This window comes from Salvelinus sp. IW2-2015, linkage group LG7, assembly GCF_002910315.2.
Source record: "Salvelinus sp. IW2-2015 linkage group LG7, ASM291031v2, whole genome shotgun sequence".
NCBI classification, from domain to species: domain Eukaryota; kingdom Metazoa; phylum Chordata; class Actinopteri; order Salmoniformes; family Salmonidae; genus Salvelinus; species Salvelinus sp. IW2-2015.
In genome coordinates, this window is record NC_036847.1 from 26,382,871 (window position 1) to 26,388,381 (window position 5,511).

A 5,511-nucleotide genomic window follows, 5' to 3' on the forward strand; every position below is an offset into this window, starting at 1 on the left:
TGAACTCCAGGTAACATTCAACACATCTGCAACCTAGTCTATGAAACCAGTGTTGACCTTTGGTGGTATGACTTTATCAAGACATTGGTGTCAAACTGGATGATATATTGTGAGTTTTTTTTTTATAATACAAAGGATACGATTTCCTTAAATCTTTTTATTTCATAGGAGGTAAAACTTGCTTTGTGATGCATGGTCGCCCTAAAGAGCAGCTTCCATACATATGTGGGACTTTTAACATCAGAATGTAGGCAATGAGATGAAGCAGGCTTAGATTAAGAAAAGGTGATATGTGAAGTACACTGGAAACATTAATAGTTATTAACTAATCAAGTTAGGCCACTCCTTATGCACAAGCTTCCAAATGGGAGAGAACCAATACATTCGTCAGGAGGTTCCTAATCATCACGTAATAGAGCTTCCTTTGAAAGGATATGAACCATTCCCGGTAATTGGGAGGGGCTGCTGCGTTCATAAGCGGGAGGGTAGTAGATGATTCGGAGGMACCGTCACAGCAGCCAGTTCTCTGTGACTCCTTTCTCAATGAAGCAGGAGACGACTAAGGCAAATTAGGCTACTTGGCACTAAAAAACAAAAACATACAAATAAAATTGTTAGACAACTCCCGAAAAAACATGTATTTATATACTGATAATAACTATCTGCCCAGCTAAACAAAAACCAACATGGACCTGTGGAACACAAACTGGATCAAATCTGTTGGACTTTGACATATATCACTGAATAGCTGCCACAACATGTCAGCTTGAAGCCAAGTTGGAGATCATTACGTTTCAGGTCAAGGTTCATGCTCACCCTTCAAAAAAACAAAACATTTTGTATTTCACTGCCAATTCATTCTCAAATCACATACCACCCACCTTTTCTTATTAAATAAAAAGTGTGCTCAGAAGCCTTCTTATCATGGCAGAGGATGCTACAACTCATTGTCTTCAGAGTTTTTAGTGGCCACATTTGATGAGTAGCTGCCTCGAGAGCTGTAACCCAGAAGTCGAGCACTGGTCATCATCCGCTATTTCTCACCCGTAGAAAACCGCCACCATTGCCCACCACCTAAGTGACTACCCCTCTAGACCTCGTCAATGACACACACCAACCAGCTCAATGCTAAAAGAGCAATTCACTTCTGACATGGCCATTGCCTTCACTTTGCTCCACTACTGTGGCTGGTGTATTGATATCAAAACACCAGAAAGCTTTACAAACGTAAATGATGCAGCATTGGCAGAAACCGGTATCGGTGCAAGAACAACACATGAAACTGAGCTCCAAACATTTTAGTGAGTTATGAAGAAAAGAGGGAGGAGCCATGACGAAGCAAGCATTGGTTGGATGTTTGTTAATGAAATGAGAACTTCTTACCTTCGTTTAACGTTGTAGACTGCAACTACTGCAAGACAAATAATGGCTAGAAAGAATAATAAATATGAAACCATTAGGTATTATTCTGTTTAACATCTGAGGTAGTTCATTTTTACTTGGCATACATTTTAAAACCAAAACATTCCTGCTCCTTTTCCCTTATTGTGAATATAATATTGGTATGCCAGTAACAATAGCAAATTATTATTAAATAACTGTCAGTTCTGCACAAGAAACATAAAGTCTATACATTGGTGAGTATGTTAGAAAACTAATTAATAGTACAGCAACAAGTACACAATTGTTGAATGATAACTTGATTTGAAAAGAAAGTTGCCAATCCAATGACTCTTCTTCAGAAGAATAATTCAGTGAATTTGACCAAATTCCCACTTATTAGCATGACGCTAATGTTAGACTGCAATAGACTATAGTATCTTCCTTGATTGATATTGTTGTTATCCACATAGCTCGTCATTCAAAAATAACATCTGCTGCAACTTACCAAGTACACCTACAACACAGCCTGCTATTACCCCAGTGTTGTCTGTAAATAAATAAGCATACACAGAAGGAAGGTGACATGAATTTGCAGTGAAGGTGACTCATCAATAGTCTAAATACTGCTTGAACCATCAAAAGAGTCCATCCTGTTGTGCAACAATTGATAGATGGCCATCACCCAGTGGTTAACTGTTGTAACAATATTAGGGATGGGCACAGTTATTCAAATATGAATGGAGTTGTAGACATTGGACAGGGAGCGCTGAAAAACAACCTCAATTAGCCAAGCTACTTTAGCTAGCTAGCTTAACCACAATTTGATGCAGTCAAGGATCTATCAGATGGTATGATAGATAACTTAAGGCAGCAACAAGTTCGTCAAACTAGCGCGAGTCGGTTTGGCTACTTTCTTGGTCTTGCTCTCCCCTCTGTGCCACACAGACGTCTCCATTGAAGTAAACAGAAATAACACCAACATTTTCTTTAAAACATCTATTTCGACTCTCCGGATATCTGAAAATATGATATTATTTGAATACTGAAATAATTTCAAATGCCCATCCTTACATCACCAACCGACTGCATTGTCGGTTAGGGGCTCGTAAGTAAGCATTTCATTGTTGTATTCGGCACGTGACTAATAAAATGTTATTTGATTTAGATAGATGGCAACTGGGGCATAGCTTACCGTTGGCCTTTGGGGTTAGATCAGTGGGACGAGGTACACGATCTGTAACATAAAGAAGTGACATTGGGATTAACACACACACACACACACACACACTAATAAAACATTCTGATGTTAGATAAAACAAATCAAAATAAATGTAGTGAAAGCATGGAGGTGGTGTTAGTGTTAGAGCTCGGCGTTATGGGAAAAAAATATCCATATTGCGATACATTTCCAGAATTGATGCGATACACATTATGAACTTATTGTTCTATTGTTAAGTCTTTTTATTTATTATCAACCTTTAAACTAAACTACTACTTTGATGGTTGTAGCCATCAATTGTCCCATTAACAATCATCGATATTAGCAAAAATGTCATTTCAAACTTCACATTTCTATAGTATAGGCTACTTAACGTAATGAACGATATCAACAAAACGCGATAAGTGATCGGTATGGTCGCTGTAGACAAGTTTATCATTCCAGCTCTAGTTAGTGGCATGGCATACTAGTCAACAAACTGGTGTTACATTTCAACACATTCAACACTTTATCTCCGTGTTAGAGGCCATGAGCTCACATAGCTCCAGATAGGATTCAGCTGTTTGTGAGGGCAGAATGAGAATTACTTCATGCATTTGATATGGGTTAAGTTTTTCTCCATGACCACTTGACAGGTACATTGTTACATATATTCAGATCACAACAAATCTTTTGTTTCAGGTGAAGGAGAGTCTGATGGAGAAAAGCCACCATAAACTACCACTGGATGCCGTCCAGATTCCATTTGAATGTATAATTCAAGTGTCAATGGAAGTTTAGACAAATAACTAGGGGAATTTAGTGAGCATACTAGGCTGTGTATACCTCACAGAACCAATGATGATTCTTCACCTCAGCCAGAGACTGACATTAACTTGGTGTTAAGGTCATTCAAAAGCCTAAGACATTAGCCTCAGACTATTACCACAAAGGATCAAAGGTTAGGCTAATACAATGAGTTAAGGTGTTAGGTGACAAAGTGTTGGCATACTATCCTCTCTCTATCAACACCAAAACAAATATGTGAAGGTTATTCAGCTGTACAACAGGCACTCTGATTTCCTGTAGGCTAGGTAATGATAGGGGTCAGAAGCAAAGCCATCGCAAGCACACACATATGTGGACACCCCTTCAAATGAATGGATTTGGCTATTTCAGCCAAACCTGTTGCAAACAGGTGTGTAAAAAAAGAGCACACAGCCATGCAATCGCCATAGAAAAACATTGGCAGTAGAATGGGCTTACTGTATCACAAACGGCCATAATTGGGAGTCCCAGGGGGCCAGCATTGTCCGAGTTTGGCCGGTGCAGGCCGTCATTGTAAATAATTTGTTCTTAACCGACTTGCCTAGTTAAATAAAGGTTAAAATAAAATAAAAAATACTGAAGGAGCTCAGTAACTTTCAACGTGGCACCGTCATAGGCCGTTATTGTGAAGTGGAAACGTCTAGGAGCAACAGCTCAGCAGTTCACACAAGCTCACAGAACAGGACCGCCGAGTGCTGAAGTGTGTAGTAAAACGCATCTGCCCTTGGTTGCAACACTCACTACCAAGTTCCAAAATGTCTCTGGAAGCCACGTCAGCTTCATGAAATGGGTTTCCATGGCCAAGCAGCCGCACACAAGCCTAAGATCACCATGCGCAATGCCAAGCGTTGGCTGGAGTGATGTAAAGCTTGCCGCCATTGGACTCTGGTTCAGTTGCAACAAGTTCTCTGGAGTGATGAAACATGCTTCACCATCTGGCATTCCGACGGACGAATCTGGGTTTGGCAGATGCCTGGAAAACACTACCTGCCCGAATGCATAGGGCCAACTGTAACATTTGGTAGTGGAGGAATAATGGTCTGGGGCTGTTTTTCATGGTTCGGGCTAGGCCCCTTAGTTCCAGTGAAGGGAAATCTTAATGCCACAGTATAAAATTACATTCTAGACAATTCTGTACTTCCAACTTTTGTGGCAACCGTTTGGGCATGGCCCTTTCCTGTTTCAGCATGATAATGCACCTGTGCACAAAGCGAGGCCCATACAGAACTGGTTTGTTGAGATCGGTGTGGAAGAACTTGACTGGCCTGCACAGAGCCCTGACCTCAACCCCATCGAACACCTTTGGGATGAATTGGAACGCCGACTGCAAGCCAGGCCTAATCGTCCAACATCAGTGCTTGACCTCACTGACGCTATTGTGGCTGAACGGAATTAAGTCCCCGCAGCAATGTTCCAACATCTAGTGGAAAGCCTTCCCAAAAGAGTGAAAGCTATTGCAGCAGGAAAGGGGGTTCAACTCCATATAAATGCCAATGATTTTGGAATGAGATGTTTGACGAGCAGGTGTCCACATACCTTTGGTCACACACAAACATTAGGGCTGACCGCATTTAGTCGACTGTTGGATTTTCTAGTCGAGCAGTGGCAAGTGTAGTCAAAAAATGTAACTGCCTGCTGGAGGTCATTTTGCAGGGCTCTGGCAGTGCTCCTCCTTGCACAAAGGCGGAGGTAGCGGTCCTGCTGCTGGGTTGTTGCCCTCCTACGGCCTCCTCCACGTCTCCTGAAGTACTGGCCTGTCTCCTGGTAGCGCCTCCATGCTCTGGACACTACGCTGACAGACACAGCAAACCTTCTTGCCACAGCTCGCATTGATCAGCCAATATGGATGAGCTGCACTACCGGAGCCACATGTGTGGGTTGTAGACTCTGTCTCATGCTACCACTAGAGTGAAAGCACCGCCAGCATTCAAAAGTGACCAAAACATCAGCCAGGAAGCATAGGAACTGAGAAGTGGTATGTGGTCACCACCTGCAGAACCACTCCTTTATTGGGGGTGTCTTGCTAATTGCCTATAATTTCCACCTTTTGTCTATTCCATTTGCACAACAGCATGTGAAATTTATTGTCAATCAGTGTTGCT

The 5,511-nt window shown here is 41.7% G+C and overlaps 1 long non-coding RNA gene across 1 annotated transcript; it reads right to left on the minus strand.

Annotated features, from left to right (window-relative positions):
• Window positions 1-918: 918 nt before the first annotated feature.
• On the minus strand, window positions 919-5,086 carry LOC111966724 (uncharacterized). Its single transcript, XR_002877681.2, has 4 exons — window positions 2,576-5,086; window positions 1,889-1,930; window positions 1,384-1,429; window positions 919-998 (listed from the first exon to the last, which is right to left on the minus strand). It is a non-coding gene; the product is annotated as an uncharacterized lncRNA (long non-coding RNA).
• Window positions 5,087-5,511: the final 425 nt, after the last annotated feature.